Genomic DNA, 23415 nt, shown 5'->3' with positions numbered 1-23415 from the left:
TATATATATATATATATATATATATATATATCTTAAGAGGCTTACTTTTTGGGAATGATATTCCTTCATGGATGAATAAAGCATTGTTCTGCTCTTTATTTAATCTATTCTTTGTGTCTGTTTAATATCAAAATCTATTTGTGTATAAAAAAAAATCTTAATTTTGAAAGAACAGGTTAAATATCATCAACGAATATAAATTATTCCGTATATGAGGGATAATGCCCCCTCCTCACCCCTTCGCTGTTTATGCTTAAGCTTTTAATTGTTTTGAAAAAAAACCTCTTATTCCAATTCAACGGCTCTTGTGCATCAGCAGCTGTTCTTAAAGAATTAGGACAAATGTCAAACTTCGGCATAAAGAGCAAGGAGGTTAATTTTAAGTTTTAATGTTGGATTTCCTTCCACCAATAATAAAGGCGTAGACCAAAAATGCTCCCGGGAATCAAGAGGGACTAGATGTCAACGTCTTCCATCTCCCCTTTTACCAAAACCCATTCTATATTTATTTGAAAGCTCAATGAGAGTTAGGACATTTATGCACTAGAACTCCCTCTTTTAAGGCATATTCCCCTACTCCGCCTATGGAATGGCCCACCACTCGTCCTTCAAAATAGCTGATCCCCACTTATACATCACTATGTGTAACGCTATGAAATATGAAGCAGATCAGTTTAGCTAAATGAAGCTTTACATGTGAATGTCAGAAACATTTTTCTGCAATAGGATGGGACGTGTCACTCGTCAGTACCCTTATTTAGGATTAGTCTGAATGAAGAAAGATGAGAGATTAACTTCTAGCCCCCCCCCTCCCGCTTTTGCCTTTTTTTATTTTCTGAGGGAGCGTGAAGAGTTAGACAGTTTGGGCATTGAAATGCGCTCTTTGAGGCATTCGCCCCTCCTCCTTCCTCCGCACAATGACCCAACGCCGTTTCTTTATAATAGCTGATGCGCAATTATGCATAACTAAACACAATTTAAAGAAAATTCAAGTGAATCAACTTAGTTATATCATCAAGGTTAATGCCCATGTTAACCATATACCTTGTATGACTATTTGACTTTTCAGGAATGAACGTGACACTGTGTGGCATTACTTCCACTGCAGCTGGGAAGGTCAATATTTTTTTTTTGTACTTTTGTATTGGTTGGCTAACTCTTAGTTTTTAATCAATACTAAATGCGTCCTCTTTCAAGCAAAATCGTTGCATAGTACCACAAAATGGCAGAAAACACAACTTTTCTGTGGCACATTTTTTTTTGTCGCTTAAAAAGGATACTTGAGCTTTCAATTTCTGTTCAATTAAAGTTCTTTCCTCATTTTCTAGGACCATTGTTCAATACGATCACCCCTGGAAAAAATGGAACAAAAACAAATAAACACGTAACTGTGGTCCTTCTTCTTGGAAAAAAATGCAGAATTCCCCATTTTCACAAATATGAGCTTAAAAAATCTAGAGTAGGTTTCATTGATAATCTAATGGTTTGATCAAACAGTTCTTGGTAAAGAACTGTAGTAAGGAGCGAACCGGCTCAATAGTAAACGAAACTCTAAACAAAGAAATTTTGATACTAATAGATACGTCAAAAGAATTGGATTTTTATGCTGATTTTAATTATATAAGTTTCATCAAATTCAGTCTTACTCCTCAAAAGTTAAGAGCCTGAGAAAATTTGTATTGTTTTTGAAAATAGGGGAAACACCCCCTAAAAGTCATGAGATCTTAACGAAAATCACATTATCGCATTCAGCGTATCAGAGAACCCTACAGTAGGAGTTTTAGACTCTTATCTACAAAAATGTTGAACTTGGTATTTTTTGCCAGAAGACCGATCACGGGTGCGTGTTTATCTGTTTGTTTGTTTTTTTTCCCCAGGGGTGATCATATCGACCAAGTGGTAGTAGAATGTTGCAAGAGGGCTAATTCTAACGGATATTAAAAGTTCTAGTGCCCTTTTTAAGTGAACTGGAAAATTGGAGGGCACCTAGGCCCCCTCCCACGCTCATTTTTTCCCAAAGTAAACGGATCAATATTTTAAGAACCATTTTGTTCAGCATAGTCGAAAAACGTAATAGCTATGTCCTTGGGGCTGACTTTCTCCCCCACAGTCCCTGGGGGAGGGACTGCAAGTTACAAACTTTGACCAGTGTTTACATACAGTAATGGTTATTAGGAAGTGTACAGACCTTTTCAGGGGATGCTTTGGTTGGGGAGGGGGGCTGAGGGGAGGGGGCTACGTGGGAGGATCTTCCCTTGGAGGAATTTGTCATGGGAAAAGAGAAATTCCAAGAAGGGGCGCAGGATTTTCTAGCATTGTTTTTAAAAAAAATGATGAAAAAATAAATATGAAAAAGTTTTTTCGACTGAAAGTAAGGATTAGCATTAAAACTTAAAACAAATAGGGATTGTTACTCACATCGGGGGCTCATCTCCTCCTAAATACCTCGTTCTTTACGCTAAAATATTCTTGGTAATTTCAACTATTTATTCTACAACCTTTGTGATTCAGGGGTCGTTCTTAAGTAATTGGGACAAAATTAATGCTTTAATGTAAAGAGCAAGGTATTAACGAGGGGGCAAACCCCCTCATATACATAATAAAAATATACGAATATAGAAGTTCGTTACGTAAGTAAATTTGTAAGTTAAGTATATTTTTTACTAATAAAAATGTTCGTTAAAAATTAAAAATTCTAGTTGCCAAAAAATTGGAGTGCAACTAGGCCTTCTCCCCCACCCTCTTTTTTTAAAATCGCCTGATAAAAACTTAGAGAAAGCCATTGAGCAAAAAAATTAATACGCAAATTTCGTTTTAATTATTCTTTTGCGGAGAGCCAAAATCGAACATGCATTAATTCAAAAACGTTCTGGAATTAAATAAAAAAAAAAACAAGTTTTTTTTTAACTGAAAGTAAGGAGCGATATTAAAACTTAAAACTAATAGTAATTACTCCGTGTATGAAAGAGGCTCTTCCCTTCTAAACACTTCGCTCTTTACGCTAAAGTTTGACTCTTTCTCTCAACTCTACTTTTTAAAACAGTAAAAAACTTTAGCGTAAAGAGCGGGGTGTTGAGGAAGGAACTGCCCCTTTCATACACGGCGTAATTTCTGTTTGTTTTAAGTTTTAATATCGCTTCTTACTTTCAGTTAAAAAAAACTTGTCTTTTTATTTAATTTTCATCATCGCTGGACTTTTCGTTATGCTTCTCCCCTGTTTTGAAAACTAGGCACATTTTCACAGGCCGGTAGCTTTCGTTGGGTAACATTAAAGTTAATTAATTTGTTATTTAGAATCAGTATAAAAATTCGATTTTTTTATTTGTTATTTGCTGTAAAAATTCCTTATTTTTATTAGAGTATCAGTTACTATTGGCTTACTTACAGTCCGTCACAGTTCGTAATACTCCTTGCTTACAGTTCGTAATACTCCCTACTTACATTTCGTTGCCACGAGCTGTTTGATTTAGCCAGTCAGTATGGTTAATGAAGTCTTAAAATAAATTTTAGAAACATTCTTGTGCAATCCTTACTCTAGGGGATATCCCCACCCCTTTCTCTTACCTACATTCATATGCTTCACTAGAGGTTAGGATATGTATAAAATATAAATTATTTTTACAATAAGATGGGATTTGTTACATTAAAGTACTCTTTTCCTATGTTGAGCCCAGAGTGTTTTCGGTATGAATTGAGATTAAGGGAAAATTATAAGCCCCTCCTCTCCTTCTGTGTTATCTGAATACAGAGGAAAAATTTTGGGAGGAATATATTCTCAGAAGAAGATTTGGATGTGAAAATGTACTCTTTGATGCTTCACTATGCTCTCCCTCCATTTCCCAGGTAGATCCACAAACCCTCTACCCCAATAGCTGACTCACGAAAATGCAATGCTGTAGCAAAATTCTATGAGCCCTCAAATAAATAATCCCAGTAGAATAAAGCTGAAATAATGTCTGAATTAACCGTATATTTTAATCTGCGGTATCTAGCTCTAGGAACAAATAGGAAAAATGAGTTAAAAAGGTACCCTACGACATAATGGCCTCCGAAACTGGGAAGCTAAATATATAGCTTTTCAATACATTCAAATCGTTTGGCTATTTCATAATTTTCATTCGGTTGTATTTTGGCCCACTATTCCACTTTGGTGTGTTGCAATACCTTTTGCTGCTTTCACAGCTTACTAGGACTTCCAATTTTTGTTTGAATAAACCCTTTTCTTATACCTTAGAACCACTGATTTAATGCGGCGACTCCCTTGGAAGAAGAAGAATAAAAAAATCACAATTAAATCAACAAGAAACCAACAATAAATAAATTCAAGTCTATGACCAGCCTTCTTTAAAAAATAAATTTTTTTTTGCAGGTAAGGGCTTGAAACCTTTTTACCATAATTTGCTTTTTTGTTGAATTGGATAATAGAATTTCCATTAAAATCAGTTTTTCGTTATGGGGTGTTTTCCACCTTTTCCTACGATTCTACAATTTTTTTCAGGCTTTTATCTTCTTATGAGTAATTTTAGACTTAGTGAATTTTATATATTAGGAATTTTCATAAAAAGTCAATCCTTTTGATGTATATTTTGTTATCATAATGACTTTTTTAAACGTTTGAATGCTATTAGCCCAAGTTTTCCTTGCTTACACTTAATAGTTTATTAACTGATTGATAAGTTTCTAACTGTTCGTGGTAACGTACTGTTAGGAATGAGTGACTTCAGAAGAAGGGTTTTGATAACAATATTTCAAATAGTTCGTGGTAACGAACTCTAGCAGGGAGCGACCCTGCTAAATAGTAACCGAAACTCTAAAAGACGGAATTCTGATACCAATAGTTACATCAAAAGAATCACATTTTAATGCTGATTTTAATATAAGAGTTTCACCAAGATTAGTGTTACCCATGAAAAGTTAAAAGCATGAGAAAATTTGCCTTATTGTAGTAAATAGGAAGAAACACCCCCTGAAAGGCATAGAATGTTAAAAAAAATTTCACCATCATATTCAGCGTATCAGAGAACCGTACTGTAAAAGTTTCAAGCTCCTATTTACAGAAATGCGGAATTATGTATTTTTTGCCAGAAGACAGATTACGGATGCGTGTAAATTTGTTTTTTTCTTCCCAAGGGGTGATCGTATCGACCCAGTGGTCCTAGAATGATGCAAGAGGGCTCATTCTAACTGAAATTAAAAGTTCTAGTGCCCTTTTGAAGTGACAAAGAAAATTGGATAGCACCTAGGTCCTGTCCCACGCACATTTTCCCCCCAAAGTCACCAGATCAAAATTTTGAGATAGCCATTCTGTTCAACTTTGTCGAAAACCTAATAACTACGTCTTTGGGGACGACTTAATCCCCCACAGTCTTCGGGGGAGGGGCTGCAAGTTACAAACTTTGACCATTATTTACATATAGTAATGGTTATTATGAAGCATACAGAAGTTTTCAGGCGAATTTTTCGCGTTAGGGTGGGAGTGGGCTGGGATAGGGGTTTACATGGGAGCATCTTTCCATGGAGGAATTTATCATGAGGGAAGAGGATTTCCATCAAGGGGGTGCAGGATTTTCTAGCATTATAAAAAAAAAACAATGAGTAGCATTAAAAGTTAAAACCAACATAAAATATTACGTATATAAGGGGATTTGTCTCCTCCACAATACCTTGCTCTTTACGCTAAAGTATTTTTAGTAATTCCAACTATTTATTCTACAGCCTTTGTGATTCAGGGGTTATTCTTAAAGATTTGGGATAAAATTCAATCAAGCTTTAGCGTAAAGAGCGAGGTATTGACGACGGGGCAAACCCTTCGTATGCGTAATAAAAACACACAAATATAGAAGTTTGTTACGAAAGTTAATTTGTGAGGTACATATGTTTATTACTAACAAAAATGTGCGTACAAAAATTTATAAAAAATTTGGTTGCATTTTTAAGTAATCAAAAGTTGGATGGTAGTTAGGGCTCCTCCCCCACCTCTTTTTTTTTATCAAAATCATCCGATCAAAACTATGAGAAAGCCATTTAGCAGAAACACAAATTAATATGCAAATTTCGTTTTAATTATTCATGTTCGGTGAGCCAAAATCAAAACATGCATTAATTCAAAAACGTTCAGAAATTAAATATAAAAAAAGTTTTTTCTAACTGCAAGTAAGGAGCGACACTAAAGCTTAATTCGAACAGAAATTACTCCGTATATGAAAGAGGTTGCCCCCTCCGCGACGACTCGCTCTTTACGCTAAAGTTTTTTTTTTGTTTTAAAAACTAGAGTTGTGAAAAAGAGTCAAACTTTAGTCTGAAGAGCGTGGCGTTGCGGAAAGGACAACCTCTTTCATATACAGAGTAATTTCTGTTTGTTCTAAGTTTTAATAGCGCTCCTTACTTGCAGTTGAATTTTCTTTTTATTTAATACATCAACAGAACCGGATTCTTATGGTAACTCTAAACTTGGAAAACTCATTAAGTTTAAAGTTACCCATCGAAAGTAATGAACTTGAGAAAATTTGCCTTATTTTAAAATTGGGAAAAACACTCTAAAACGGGGAGTGACATTAATTAACATTAAATGATCAATTTATTTTAGCATATTCTATGATATGGGTGCTGGAGGATGGGGCTATAGTCTCCTATTACAGATTATTACAGATTATATATTACAGATTAGATTATTTGAAGTAGTTTTTCAAACAAAGAGAATGAGCTTTATTAAAATCAAGACATGGGAAGAAATTTTCCATGGGGAAACTTTCCACGGGAGCAACTTTCCACTTAGGTGTGGGGATTTAAAAAAATAAAATCCATGGAGAGGTTGATTTCCGCTATGACTTGAAAACTATCAAAAATTGAGGTATTTTTCATTTTCTGGCGGAATTGTCCCCAAGAAATTTTCCGCGGGGAACTTTAAGCGAGGATGGAATTGTCGGGAGATAATTTTCTGGGGGTGGGACAATTTTACGGCAGAGCAACTTTCCGTGGAGGAAGTAGTCCTCAGGGAATGGAGTTTTTCATGGAGAAATTTGTGTGTGGGGGAGGAGGAATTTTCCATGGAAGGGAGCCAGATTTTCTGGCATTATTTAAACAACCATCAGAAATTAAATGTAAAAAAAAAGTCCAACTGAAAATGAGGAGCAGGATTAAAACGTAAAACGAACAGAAATTACTGAGTGGACGGCGGTGATGCCCCTTCTCAATACCTCACACGTTGCGCTAAGGTTTGACATTTTGTCCAAATTTTTTAAGAATGAGTCTGGAAACACAGGGGCCAGTTAATTAGAATAAGAAGTGTTTTTAAAAGTACTAAAAAAACTTCATCGTGAAGAGCGATAGATTATGGAGTGGGTTACCCTTTTCCTATATGGAATAATTTATGTTTGTTTCGACTCCTTACTTTCGACCCATAAGGCTTTCTTTGTATTTAATACCTACAGAATCATTACCATGAACTTCTTGAAAACTCTGCTTTACCAAGCAAGCTCTGAAGCTTTTGTTGTTTTTACGATAATATGAAATAAAAGGTTTTCCTTGCTCACGTTTTTAATTCCTTCTGTCTTCTTAACAGCATACTTAAATAAATACGATATTTAAACTTTCAGTTAATGCCACTCAACGTCTCTTCTTTACACAGCTATTTTCAAGCATGGATGGCTTGTTTATTCAATTTAAAAGTTACCATTCCTTTTCAACTTTCTCGATACCTCAAAGAAAACTCACAGAGTTCTTCCCCCAACTGTTTCAAAAACTTACCACGTCAACTGTTAACCAACTTATAGACTTACCTTTGTGAATGGGAACCTTCTTAAATAGATTATAAAAGTTTGATTTTACTTAGTAATTACTGTTGCCAGGCTCTGTCGCTTCGGAAAGCCTACGACTTTCAAGTAATCCATTCAAACATAATTTCTAGACGTTATTGGAATTTCTGTCTTATATTGATGTAAGAAAGATGAGTTAATTTAAAATTTATCCAATTTGAATTTCTGTTAATCGCAAACTGTGATACCACCTTTTCTGTGTTCTTAAGGTAAGCTTAGACATACTATTAAACTAAGGACAAAAGTATTTTCAGGGTAAAACACAGAAGTTAGCCTTCTTGCCCTTTAACTATTCTGTTAGGATATACGAACGAAATATAATGGGCGGATCTATTCCTTGAAGTGGGGTTGTAAATTTGAAGAAAGTGACCAAATAAACAATTATTGACTCAGAGAAAGGAATTCAGCTAGACTTTTATTCTGTTTCAAGACCTTGACACAACCATGATCGGCCTTGGCAAAATAATTTTCTGTGCCCGTAAGAACTTTGAGTTTCATGACCTTTTAACCCTTACCAATAAAGAGATGGCAGAGGTATAATTTGCAAACGCGTACTTTGACCACAATTTTGACCCTAACAAACTTCACACTTTGTAAGACGATATTGTTAAATCACGGGAAGGAATATTCATTTACTTGATAACGGTTTTCGGAGTTAGCGAGAAATTACTAATCCATAGTTTTACTAGTTTTCACTGATTGTTATTAACCTTCGTTTGGAGGTATTCAATTAAAATACAATTTGACTAATTGTAGCAAATAACCTAGAACGGAGCCCTGTGGCATACCACATTTTAATGGGTACGAGGATGAAACATCATCATTTAATACTACTTGCATGGATATATTCCAAATATTTTAAAAGAATCGATATTATTCTCTAGATAAGGAGACCAATTAAGGTATTTCCAGTTATAATATTTAACTCTTAAATGCCAAAAGTCGTTCTTTCGATTAAGTACTTCCCGTTCATCAAGAAGAAATGGGATGGAAAGAGATGAACAAGGCTGCCAAAACTATTCCCTCCTTTCGGAGGAGGGTTCCTACCCTTTTTTTGTAAATAAATATATGAATCTAACATTTAGTTTTACATTGACAGCTTTTTCGCAATAAAAAGGGATGGGTTCCTCCCAGTTCACATTCGCAGTGCTTAATGCTCCAATAAATTGATTTTAGGATAGTAATTCTCCTCAGCATAGGGCGTAGGATGTATCCCACGAAGTTAGAAATTTTGCATAAGACACACTTTTACGAATTCAGATCCCCCTCCTTCCTTTAATGTTTCTCCTGTATATAGACCTATGCATAACTATGCAGACGCATCAAATAAATAATCCCATTCAAATGGAACATTTGGAACTTATATGTTATTGTCCTTCAATATCGCTTTATTTTATATGGACAGCATGTGCATTTAGGGCCCTTAGCATAAAGTAAAACCCCCCGAGTTTTAGTACTCATGTGAATGCAACTGTGCACACCTTTTCATACGCATCAGATGAATAAGCTCATTCAAAAAATAGCTCTACGATTACACTCTGTAAAACCTATCAAACAGTTCGTGGTAACGAACTGTGGTAAGGAGCGATCCGGCTCAATAGTAACGAGCCCATCAAAAGTTACGAGCCTGAGAAAATTTGCCTTATTTAGGAAAATAGGGGGAAAATAGCTCCTATCTACAAAATTGTGGAATTTTGTTTTTTTTGCCAGAAGACAAATCACGGGTGCGTGTTTATTTATTTTTTTTTTTCTTTTCCCCAGGGGTCATCGTATCGACCAAGTGGTCCTAGAATGTCGCAAGAGGGATCATTCTAACGGAAATGAAAAGTTCTAGTGCCCTTTTTAAGTGACCGAAAAAATTGGAGGGCATCTAGGCCCCCTCCCACGCTCATTTTTTCCCAAATTCAACGGATCAAAATTTTGAGATAGCCATTTTGTTCAGCATAGTCGCAAACCATAATAACTATGACTTTGGGGATGACTTACTCCCCCACAGTCCCTGGGGGAGGGGCTGCAAGTTACAAACTTCGACCAGTGTTTACATATAATAATGGTTATTGGGAAGTGTACAGACGTTTTCAGGGGGATTTTTTTGGTTTTGGGGGTAGAGTTGAGGGGAGGGGGCTATGTGGGAGGATCTTTCCTTGGAGAAATATGTCATGGGGGAAGAAAAATTCAATGAAAAGGGCGCAGGGCGCAGGACGAATCTGGTAACGTTAGAAAAAAATGTCAAATTCATAACTTAATATACAATGCTGGGTGTTCGGAGCCTCTCTATTATGGAGTATAATTTGAAAATAACACAACTATACGAGCGATAAAACATATATACCACAACCATAACTCAACTAACGAAAGAACTGCTAAGAGATAACACAACTATTAAGCGAAAACAGATGAAAACTAACGGGAAAATAAACGAACTAAGAGGTGGAAGGGGCCCAGAGAAATAATATAATCCTTTTCCAATTTTGAGCCTAACTTCCGCAAAGGAGTAATAATGTCAGAAGCCCCGAAATACCGAATTATTTTCTTTCAAACAGTTCGTGGTAACGAACTGTAGTAGGAGCGAAGAAGTTTCGAGCTCCTATCCACAAAAATGTGGAATTTTGTATTTTTTGCCAGAAGACAAATCACAGGTGCGTGTTTATTTGTTTTTTTGTTGTTTTTTTTGTTTTTTTCCCAGGGGTCATCGTATCGACCAAGTGGTGCTAGAATGTTGCAAGAGGGCTCATTCTAACGGGAATGAAAAGTTCTAGTGTCCTTTTCAAGTGACCCGAAAAATTGGAGGGCACCTAGGCCCCCTCCCACGCTCATTTTTCTCCAAAGTCAACGAATCAAAATTTTGAGATAGCCATTTTGTTCTGCATAGTCAAAAACCACAATAAATATGTCTTTGGGAATGACTTACTCCCCCATAGTCCCTGGGGGAGGGGCTGCAAGTTACAAACTTCGGCCAGTGTTTACATATAATAATGGTTACTGGGAAATGTACAGTGTTTTCAGGGAATTTTTTTTTGGTTTTGGGGGTGGGGTTGAGGGAAGGAAGCTATGTGGGAGGATCTTTCCTTGGAGAAATATGTCATGGGGGACCAGAAATTCAATGAAAAGGCCGCAGGATTTTCTAAAATTACTATAAAAAAACAATGAAAAAATAAACATGGAAAAGTTTTTTCAATTGAAAGCAAGGAGTAGCATTGAAACTTAAATCGAACAGAGATTATATACGAATATGAGGGGTTCTAAAAATACTTTAGCATAAAGAGCGAGGTATTTAGGAGGAGATAAATACCTCGCTCTTTATGCTATAGTATTTTTAGTAATTTCAACTATTTACTCTACGGCCTCTCAGATTCAGGGGTCATTCCTACAGAATTGGGACAAAACTTACAATTTAGTGCAAAGAGCGAGGTATTAACGAGGGTACAAACCCCCTCATATATATAATAAAAATTTAAGAATATAAAAGTTTGTTACGTAAGCTAATTCTTAAGTTACGTATATTTTTTACTAATAAAAACATTCGTTAAAAATTAAAATTTATAGTTGCCTTTTTATGTAACCGAAAAATTGTAGGGCAACTAGGCTTTCCCCACCCCTTATTTCTCGAAATCGTCTGATCAAAACTAAGAGAAAGCCATTTAGCCAAAAAAGGAATTGATATGCAAATTTCATTTTAATAATTTATGTGTGGAGAGCCAAAATCAAACATGCATTAATTCAAAAACGTTCAGGAATTACATAAAAAAACTAGTTTTTTTAACTGAAAGTAAGGAGCGACATTAAAACTTAAAACGAACAGAAATTACTCCGTATATGAAATGGATTGTCCCCTCCGCAATCCCTTGCTCTTTACGCTAAAGTTTGACTCTTTGCCAAAATTCTGCTTTTTAAAACAGTTAAAAACTTTAGTGTAAAGAGCAAGGGATTGCGGAGGGGACAATCCATTTCATATACGGAGTAATTTCTGTTCGTTTTAAGTTTTAATGTCGCTCCTTACTTTCAGTTAAAAAAACAAGTTTTTTTTATGTAATTTGTTTAAAGGAATGACCAATATCATTAGAAAGAATTCACAATTACAGAACAATATCATAAGCAGTGCAACAGTGCTACCTAAGGAAAGACGAATGTTTTCACAATGCATTATTCCTTTCTTTCTTTGTATCTTCTGACCAAGGCACTTCGTATAGAAGTAGTTGTCGTACAAACTTCAAAAGGGGCTCGTTCGCCTTTATATTGAAAGTTAAAAGGAGGGCCTCTATCACTTCTCCAAATATATTCAAATCAAGATTTTGAGATATCCATCCTGTTTAGCATAGTCCAAAGGTCCAGTAATTATGTCTTTGAGGATAACAACACCCCCCTTCAGTCCTCAAGGCAAAGGCTATAACTTTTACTGGTTACGGATTATTAACAAACAAGGCTTTTAGGGAAGGAGTGGTTGCATAAACTTCGGAATGCCAAGTTCTAGTGTCCTTTTTAAAGTCAAAAGTGATCGGAGGGCAATTAACCTTCTCCCAAGTCGTTTTTTCCCAAAATGCATCTAATAGAAGTTTCTAGATAGCCAGTTTACCCAAAATAGTCTAAAGATCATATATAAAGGCTTTCAGGGTTGTTACCAACCCCGAGAGGCTTGTAAGTTATGCCCCGGGGGCATAAAAGGTTTTTACGGAAGTGGTGGTCGTATAAACTTTAGAGGGACGTATTTGATTGGAAGTTAAAACATCTAGCTCCATATTAAGGGTTCAAAGTGATACTGGGCACCCCCCCCCCCCAACCCCAAAGCCCTCTTTTCACAAACGGATCTGATCGAAATTGTGAGATGCCATTTTGTTAAAAATAATCTAAAGAAAATATGATAATGCTTCGAGGGTTGACAAAGCCCCCCAGAACCTAGGGGCAAGAGCTGTAAGTTATACTCCGAGGGTAAATAAGGTTTTTATGAAATGGGCGGTTTTATAAGCTTCGGATTGGGCTAATTTAATCGAAAAAATAGGAAGTTTCATCTTCTTTTATAAGAGTAAAAAGTGATTGGAAGGCGGATTCCCCCTCTTTCCTCACGATCGTCATTTCCCAAAATACATCCACTGAATATTTTGAGACAGCTATTTTGTTAAAAATTATTGAAAGGTCCAATAATTATGCCTTTGGAGATGTCGAGTCCATTACAGCCATCCAGGCAAGGGCTGAAAATTCGGCAATTTTTTAATTGTTTACATATGGTATATGTTATTGAGAAAGGCGGGCATGTTTGACCTTTTCTTTTCAAACAGACGAATGGCATTTAGGTGAGACTTTCGGAGACTGTTGAGAGGATTGTTGAACTAAATCAATACACGTTATGTGCATACGGGTTATCTAAAGGGCGTAACTCAGGAATAACTAAGTATGCTAATTTGGAAATTTCAGGAAATGATAAGCGAAACGATCAATTGATCAAAACGGCAAGATTTAACCGCGACTAGTACTACTACTACAACTATCACTACTACTAAAATTACCACAACTACCACTACTACCGCTACTACCACTAAAAATACTGTTTCTGTAGTAAATACTACTAAGGCTGAGGATATTGAAGTAAACATCAGAGGAAACGTTGAGGGGAAAGTTGAACGCAATCAAAATATGCTATGTGCATACAGATACGGGCGCATCAGCTGTAATTTTGGAACCACTTACTGCATCAAGGCGAAACTTCTGGGGCATCAAGAGTGGGATGTTCAGCCGAGCGAAAGGCAACATGTACCTGCTACTACTGCTATTAATTCTGCTGGTGCTACTGTTAATAATACTACTAATAGAACATTATTACTGTTACTACTGTTCGTAATAATACTACTTCCAGATTGTCAAAAGGACTTGTATCAAGAATGGACTTGAGCATTAAGTTCGAACTTTCAGAGAATGCTTAAAGGGGAAGATTAATTGATCAAAAGGAGATATGTTCAAGCTACTACAAATACTACTACTACCTCTACATTTACCAGTTCTGCTACTAAGTTTACTGTTGCTCCAACTTCTACTTCTATTGAAACTTCTTGTAAGGCTAAGAGCATTAAGATGAAGGTTTCAAGAAGTATATGAACATACAGGCTATCAAAAAGACATATCGGCAATGTCATAGCAATGGCTAGTTGTATCTTTAAAACTTCTAGGACTAGATGTGAGGGATGTTCAACTGATCAAAAGGCCATATTTTAATACTACTGCTGCTACTACTTCTAGAATTGCTACTATTAATACTACTACTAGTACTATTAATACAAAAACTACTACTATGGCTACTATTACAACTATGCCTAGGGATATGAAGGTGAAATTCTCAAGTAGTTTTTAAGGGGGAAGGAGAACTGAATTTAAATACACCTCTGTATGCAGGTTGTCAATCGAGAGTTTGTGTGTTTTGTGCAGGTTTGTGTGTGTGAAGTTGAAACTTATCGGGCTTGTTGTGGGGGATGTTGCACTAACTAAAAGACAACGTTTGCAACCTAAAGCTACTGATTCTACTCGTACTACTACTACTACTACTACTGCTACTACTGCCACCACAATTACTATCGGTGCAACTACCAGTGCTTCTAAAGCTAAGGTTATTAAGGGAAAAATTCTGACCAATACTAAAACCGAAACCCTATACCCGCACAGGTTGTCAAGAGGACATGTCAGCATTGCTTTAGGAACGGTTGATGGTGTTCAGTTGAAACTTTCATCCAGTCTTGAAGGTAAGTTTGAAGAAAACCAAAGGTGCTCTGTGCATACTGCTACTATTGCTGCTATAGGTATTGTTGCTATACAAGCTAAGGGTATTAAGGTGAAGCTTTCAAGGAATATTTAGGCAGATGTTGAACTAAATCAAAATGAACTATGAGCATGTAGATTGTCAAAAGGGTCACAAAGTAATATCTCAAGAACGGCTTGCATTATTAAGTTAGACCTTTCAGGGTAAGTTATGTTGGATTTTTAATTAGCAAGAAGACACTATGGGTATATGTTTGATACTATTTTAACGGTTGGTATATCTAATGACTCTAAGGGAATTAAAGTGAAACATTTAGGGAATGTTTGGAGGCAGTTTCACTTAAACGAAAAGACTAAATTCATGCAAGTTTTCAAAAAGCTATATAACCAATATCATAGGAACCGCTATCATATTTAGTAACACAATTAATACTTTTATAGGAGCTAATACGATTGGAAATTAAAATTTTCTATCGTAGTTTTTTCGAGGACAGGAGAAACACAACACTTGCGGCCAACTTAGTCTTTGCGTATGTCACCCTCTCCATATAAAAAAAAAATCCGATTTAACCTGTTAATTAACTTGTGGTATCGTCCCCACAGCACACGTGTTTCAGTACAGTAGCCTTATCGTTACTTTCAAAATCAGTAATCGATATGTAATACTGCTATGGAGTCTCGTTAAATGGTAACTAATATAGATGCCATTTAAATAGTCACGAATAAAATAGCTTTCACAACAGACATTATTAACTCTATGATGGCTCTAAGTAATAGGTGCTTAAGCAATAAAAATATAGCTTTCTGCCTAACTATTTTGCAAAAGGGACAATCTAAGATATTGTTTGTTTTAATGAGAATCATTGACACAATTTTTCATTTTTTTTCAAGAAAATTTTCAAATAGCTTTTGTCTCTGTGATAATGACAAGTTTTATCAACTTCAAACCTTCAGGCAACATGTTGAGCAATTTCCCCACAATTTTGAGCATAGCCAAAATTCTGTCCGCAAAATCACAAAATTTGAAGAAACTGTTAACAATAATCATATGATATTATAAAGTAAGGAATTAAACTTTCGAGATTTTATTGGCATGTAAACAAAGGTAATTTTGATAAAATTCCTCTTTCAATGAAACCAAATCCTCCCCAATCACACAGTACGAAAATTTGTTTGGGGGAGGCACAGGGGGTTTTATCTGCATTTTAAAGACAAATTCGTGAGTTGGTGAAATTCTTTTTTGTTCTTTTTATGAGAAGTAGTCCCCCCACGGATTTGAGACGGCCTTGTATAGACTTTTCCCTCAGAATATGATACCGCCCTACGTTTTCCGCACTGATAATCAGGTACATGATAACCATTGAATCCTTTCAATTTGATGATAATTTGTTGCCCGCTTAAGTGCTTCGGCTTACCATCTGAAAAGATATATTGGTCCCCATCATGCACTTGTATCCGGGACAATTGCTTTTCCTGAGGCTAAACAATTTCAATAATCTGAAGGTTATGAAAATTGGAACTTGGAATTTTACAACGTTAAAAAATAACTATCATGTCGACATTTTGACGGACGAATTCAGAGGGTTCAAACTGGACTTATTAAGAGTTTCAGAAACTCATATTCCAGGGGTAGGAACCATAAAACTAGGTGATGTAAAACTTATTTACTCAGGCAGGAATGATGGAGCACATAGACAGGGAGTAGGGATCATGATGCATAAGGAAGCTGCTAAGTCTTGTTTAGGCTGGGAAGGTATTAATAATAGAATAGTATTCGCTTATCTTATGACTAAAAAGTGCAGGGTATCAGTTATAGTAATATATGCCACTGTACAACCGACTAACAAGATAGTAGTGACTCAGATGAATTTTACTTACAGTTATAGGAGCAAATAGACAGGATCCCATGTAGAAAAATGGTCTTTTCATTAGGAGATTTTAACACCCAGGTCGGTAGAAGTAGTGATAGATGATATCCTCGCCTAGGTAAATTTGGTGTAAGAAAAGAAAACAGTAATAGCTACGGACTGCTGAAATTGGCCCATAAGTTAGCGTGGTATCCATGTGATGTTAAGACAGCAATACTGATTGAATATGTTATTGTGAACCGAAGACTGGCAGGGTCAATGCAAGACACTAGGGTATTTAAGAGCGCTGTTATTGATGTTAAGCGTAAAGATCACTATCTAGTAGCGTCTATTACTTAAACTTAAAGTTGTTAACTTAAAGTTGAAAATTCAAAAGTTTAACTACCTCACGGGAAGTTATGATGTTGGTAGACTCCAGGATGAGAAATTGAGAGAAACATTAATGTATGAAATTACTGATGGTGTCTTCAGGAAGAAAGTTAGAAACACAGTTCTCCTAGCTGCGTTCCTAGCTCGTTATTAGTAAAAAATACTATGCTTAATAGAGAGGAGAAGGGGCTTATACAAGAATTGTCTGAGTGATAGATCATATGAAAACAAGTGGTATGTATAGAAAGTAAAGAAAGCATTAAAATGTGAACTAAGAAAGTGTGAACTAGAGGCTATGGATAAAATTACCAAGTATCTGGAAGATGAAGCTAGACGACATAATAGTAAAATATTGTACAGGCATGTTAATAAACTGGGTGGGAGAAGCTATTCCAGACTTGTCCCAGTTAAAGATAAGAATGGGGCCATAATTAATGATACGGAAAGAGGTAAAGACATATGGTTAGAACATTTTGAGAATATGCTAAAAGGAGATAAAGTTGCAGGAAAAGATATTCAGGAAAATGAAAAGTTTTTGATACCTTGGATGTGAAGGAAGATTTGTTCTGTGAGGAAAAAATTTTGACAGTACTGTAAGGATCAACAATTAATAAAGCCCCAGGTTCTGATAGTGTGGTAAATAAGTTTCTTCATTATCCTGGCTAACATTTATGGTGGCTAACATTTTGAGAATTTGCTAGACCAAGATAGAGTCGCAGGAAAAGATATTCAGGAAAATGAAAATGTTTTTGATTCCTTGGATGTTAAGGAAGATTTGTTTTGTGAGGAAGTATTTTGACAGTACTAAGAGGATTAAAAGATGATATTATCCCAGGTGTTGATAGTGTGGTATCTGAGCTTCTTAATTGTGGTGGCTCTGAGGTTAGAGATAATTTACTGAAGATTATTAATCTAATTTTGAAATTGAAATTGACTAGAAATTGAGAGGTCTAATCCGTTTGTGACCAATCAAAAGGTATTTTCAGGGAGGGGGGTATTTTACGGGGAGGGGCATAAATGTCTAGACCCCTTATGCAGTGGCAAAGTGAAGGGAGCCCCCATTAACAGATAAAAAAGGGAGAAATAAGTCAAGCCTAATAGTTTGTGACGTCCTATTTTCTTAGTTTGTGTAACAATTTTCCTTGGGGTTCAGTTACACGTGAGTCCAGTTGCACGGGGCTCAGTTGCATGGGGGCCTCAGTTACTGGGGCTCAGTTGCTTGGGTTTCAGTTACACTGTGGTTCAGTTGCAATGGAACCATGACTAAAGGTCTGAAAGATAGTGAGCCTTGAAGTCAATTTCCACCTCTATGAAGGTTAGCCTCTGGAGTAGTACAATGTATGGTTCTGTGCTATTAAAACTAATCGGGGATGGTTTTCAGGGGGTATTTACCCCCCCCCCTCCCTAGATGTTCCCCCCTAGACTTCGAAAAATACTTTTTTTGGGCATTTACGCTGAAAAATACACTTTTTTGGGTATATACATTGGAGAAAAAGAAAAAAAATTGCCCACCCCTAGATTTTGAAAAATAAAATTTGTCCTCTCTTTCCAATATTCTCGTGAATTGCCTCGACAGTTCTCTGTGTGATTTCTGCCTCTTATTCTGCATCTATTCCAGCTGTAGATGGAAATTCAAATAAGCAGGAGCATCTTTGGTAGTTTTTCCGTTTTCAATTGGTTATATTCACTTTTATATAAAAAAAAAGTAATCAATTTTGAATAACCAGGCTGTATTTAACCTCTAGTTTAAGGGCTATATTATAAGTTATTACCTCACGAGGAAATGATTCTTACTGGTTAGGGGTGTACCATACGGAGAAGTAATAAGAATCACTAAGCACCATATCAGTATCTGATTGGTCAAATTTTAAATACGAGTATCCCTCTTTTTATTTTTTTTTGAAAATCAAATTCCTGAGAATGTAAAATACAGATGGGAACTTTTTTTGTTTTATTTTATACCCTTCAAATGTAATTTACTCTGGTTTTGTGCTTTAATGTGTTTCACAGCTGGTCAAAGACTTTGAAAAGTCTTCAGAATTTGAATTTGAACTCTCCTTTAAAATTTTAAGAAAAGTAGACAATAGATTCTTCTAAATTAGAAATAGCGACAAAAAATAACGAGATTATTATGCAATTTCAAACATCGATTACTGCAATGTACTGGTTTACTTATTTTTCTAGGTTTTTAACAACTAACCTTTGGGCGTCACTAGCCTTTTACCTTTAGGGGGAGGGGAATGTCCAAAATATACCAACGGATTCGAGTAGGTGCTGACGACAACCAACATTTTTTTTTATTATCGTTTTCTTATGCATTAAAATAATTTTTTTTAGCAGCTCAAATTGTTTTATATTGTAGAGAAAGAACTCAGGTATAAAAGCATAATAGAGACAAAAGAAATAAGCTAAACTGAAAGCCAGTGCGGCTTTTTAACTTTCTACTTTTATACAAGTAGATAGTGGTCAATTGTTTCCAGCAGGTCATTTTTTGACATCATGAGCTTGGGATGGTCGCGTCAAAGCGTAGCACGGAATGAGTGGCACTCTGATGAATTAATATTTGTCAAACAATCGAACACTGGTAGTACCCGCTCTTTTGTCTCTTTATATCCAAGTGCTAACTCGTCGCAAAGAACTTGCTAAAATTTTCTTGAACTTCATTAAAGAAAATGTTGAAAGGGTCACTGGCAACGCTTCGATCGTTCTCTCGTCATTAACGAATCGTCTAAAAGGCCACCGCTGACGATGCTATCATTTAAGATCACCCCTCCAGCAACAAGAAGAACTCTATATTTGACATGCTATTTTCATCAGATCCATCTTCTCCCAAAATTAACTGTTTGGTCATGCGGATCGATGCTGTGATTTGACCAGTGAGTTCGCTATCATTGCTCATAGAACTTCGTATGCCCTCATGAGCATAAGTTATACAATTGTGCATTAAACTAGAAAAGAATAGGGGCATTGAGAAGCATGTTGGACTTCATCAGGAATATTCGATTTTTTTCAATTTCCTTCAGCAGTGTTAGAACTGTCTGAAGAACGCTCCTTATAGATTTGAGTGACTTCAATCTGTGGGACAACTTTGTTTATGTAGGTCACTTGAGATAAGGCTTGCCTTCAACATCAACCGAACTCTTATAAAACAAATTGAAGCACTTGGATCCCCTGATGAAAAAAAGTTACAGATTTGTTATAAGACACGAGACATATTGAATAACAAGGAATTTGATTCACAGCAGTGCTCAATGATAGTGCTCCCTTTGTGGGCTAAGCTTCTGACGTATCAAATATTTCGTCCTAACATTGGACGAAAAATATTTCGTCCTAACATCTTGGAAATGTGAGCATATTTTCGTTCAAAGTGCCAAATCATGTTTTCTACGATATTATAGCATTGAAATGCCAGTTTGTCTTCATTTGAACGAGCCTTCTGTAATACTAGTAAAATTTCTTCTTCAAGATCGACTCCTTTCTTTGACTCAGAATCTACTACAGTGGGTAAACCTTCTTTAACTGCTCCCTCTCTATCAATGGACCATACATCTACAGCTAAACGCTCTTCACGGCTGACAGGTGGTGTTTCGTCTGAAAAGACATCAAACAAGCTAGTTTGATTAACTTTTGCTCAATTTTGAACCCCTCTGTTCCAACAATTGTAATTAATTCATTTTGGCTACTACTCAACAGATAGTTCGTGACATTCGGCTTGTTCTAGTTTTTCATTCAGTTGTGCCTGAAAAGAACATTGGATGGCTTAAAGCATTTTCTTCCGTCATGATTCTTCCCATGAAATGCCAGTCCTTGTTTACTAGAGTGGTAGTAACACCTTTCAACATGTATATATAATGTGACACCCTCTTTTTTATTTCTTTTTCCGACTCTGTATTTCTAATTATTTTTTCCCTTTTAACTAAGCTTGGCAGCAATTAATCTCTCTCTGTAAAAAAATAAGATCACCTCTTGAAGCTTTTTGACCATTTGAGTGAAAGTGAGCGATGACCATTCCAGCCTTGACGTTCTTCCATTCCAGCCTTGCTTTGTATTTTGTGCCAGTTTCTATATTACTGTTACAAATAAAGAATATTTGTTCCTGTATTCTCGGCCCAGTCCAAGTGAAAACAACGGAGAATTTCTCGTGTGGAAAATTGCCTCATTGAGAATTTTTTTGTGGAAAATTCCCCAATCCCGTGGAAAAATCCTCCAGACAATTCCAAACCCGCTAAGAATTTCCCCCGCACTATTCCCCGGAACATTTCCACAAGTAAAATTGAGTAGATAAAGTGAAAGTAGGGCAAAAGAAAAGACTTTCGTATTGGTAAGTCCACCAGCGCTAAATTTTCCCTAGAAAGTTCATTCCCTGGAAATTCATTCCCCACGGTGAATTCTCCTTGCGAAAAATCCCCTCGAGGAGAAACCCCTGCTTCCATGAAAAAACATGTCTGTATACTTGCCAACAAAAAATAATATACGTAAAAAAGGGCAAATCTTTGTAACTTGCAGCTCATTCCCCAGTGGCTGTGTGGGGTTATGTTGTACCCAAAGGCATAGTTAGTGGATCTTTCAGCTAGGCTGGACAAAATGGCTATGTCAAAATTTTCATTGCACGACTTGGGAAATAAAAGGACGTGAAAGAAGGGCTAGTTGTCCTCGAATCTTTAGGTAACCTAAAAAGTGGTACTACAACTTTCAATATCCGCTCCGTTTAGCCCTCTCTTGATAGTTTAGGACCATTGGTTTGATACAATTACTTTTGGGAAAAAATTAAAAACAAATGAACACGCATCGATGATCTTTTTCCTGGCAAAAATACAAATTCCACATTTTTGCAGATGAGAGCTTGAAATCCCTATAGTAAGGTTTCAAACGGTTCGTGGTAATGAACTGTAGTTAGGAGCGACTCGTCTTAATAGTAATCGAAACTCTAAAAAACGGAATTTTGATACCAATAGTTAAATCAAAATATCGCATTTTATTGCTGATTTTAAATGCATAAGTTTCATTAAGTTTAGTCTTACCCACGGGAAAATGTGCCTTATTTTAAAAAATAGGAGGAAACACCCCCTAAAAGTCATACAATCTTAACAAAAATCACACCATCAGATTCAGCGTATTAGAGAACCCCACTGAAGATGTTTCAAGCGCATACCTGCAAAAATGTGGGATTTTGTATTTTTTTTTGCCAAAAGACAGATCACGGATGCATGTTTGTTTTTTTCCCAGGGTTGATCGCATCGACCCAGTGGTCCTAGAATGTCTCGAAATGGCTCTTTTTAACGAAAATTAAAAGCTCTAGTGCCCTTTTAAGTGACCGAAAAATTGGAGGGCACATAGGCCCCCTCCCACGCTCATTTGTTTTCCCAAAGTCACCTTATCAAAATTTTGAGATAGTCATTTTGTTCAACATAGTGGAATACCTAATAATTATGTCTTTGGGGACGACTTAATCCTCCAAAGTCCTTGGGGGAGGGGCTGCAAGTGACAAACTTTGACCATTGTTAATATTATAGTAATGGTTATTGGGAAGTGCACCGACGTTTTCAGAGGGACTTTTTCGCGTTGGGATAAGCATTAGTCGCGGGTTACGTGGGAGGATCTTTCCACGGAGGAAATTATCATGAAGGAACAAAATTTCCATGAAGGGGCCGCAGGATTTTCTAGTATAAATAAAAAAAAACAATGAGAAAATACATAAAAAAAATTTTTTTTCAGCTGGAAGTAAGGAGCAGCATTGGAACTTAAAATGAACAAAAAATGTTACGTATATAAGGGGATTCGTGTCGTCCACAATACCTTGCTCTTTACACTAAAGTGTATTTAGTAATTTCAACTATTTATTCTACTGCCTTTGTGATTGAGGGGTCGTTCTTAAAGAATTGGGACAAAATTGAAGCTTAAGTGTAAAGAGCGAGGTATTGACAAAGGGACGAACCCCCTCATATATATAATAAAAATATACAAATATAGAAGCTCGTTACGTAAGGTAATTCGTTAGTTACGTATATTTATTACTAATAAAAACGTTCGTATAAAAATAAAGTTCTAGTTGCATTTTTAAGCAACCGAAAATTGGAAGGCAACTAGGCCTCCTCTCCCATCTCTTTTTTTTGTCAAAATCGTCCAATCAAAACTATGAAAAAGCCATTTAGGTAAAAACAAAATTAATAATAATATGCGAATTTTGTTTTAATTATTCATGTGCTTTGAGCCAAAATAAAAACATGCCTTAATTCAAAAACGTTCAGAAATTAAATTAAAATACCGGTTTTTTAACTGCAAGTAAGGAGCGACATTAAAACTTAAAACAAACAGAAATTATTCCGTATATGAAAGGGGCTGTTCCCTCCTCAACGCCACGCTCTTTACGCTAAAATTTTTTATTGTTTTGAAAAGTAGAGTTGGAGTCAAACTTTAGCGTAAAGAGCCGGGCGTTGGGAAGGGGAGCAACTCTTTCATATACGGAGTAATTTCCGTTCGTTTTAAGTTTTAATGTTGCTCCTTACTTTAAGTTAAAACACTATTTTTTTTATTATTTAATATCTGATAAGCTGAATCTGATGATGCTGATCTTATTAAGATTCTTAACTTTTTGGGGTTGTTTTCCCCTTTTTTCCAAAAAT

The 23415-nt window shown here is 36.0% G+C and overlaps 1 protein-coding gene across 6 annotated transcripts in view; it reads left to right on the top strand.

Annotated features, from left to right (window-relative positions):
- The window catches only part of LOC136026415 (coiled-coil domain-containing protein CG32809-like), a 330704-nt gene that overhangs the window by 152893 nt on the left and 154396 nt on the right, over nucleotides 1-23415 (top strand). The gene's annotated exons all lie outside the window — the stretch shown is intronic.

Source organism: Artemia franciscana, chromosome 1 (assembly GCF_032884065.1).
Source record: "Artemia franciscana chromosome 1, ASM3288406v1, whole genome shotgun sequence".
In the NCBI taxonomy this organism is placed as follows: domain Eukaryota; kingdom Metazoa; phylum Arthropoda; class Branchiopoda; order Anostraca; family Artemiidae; genus Artemia; species Artemia franciscana.
Note: the sequence above shows the minus strand (reverse complement) of the source record. Positions and strands in the feature narration are given on the sequence as shown.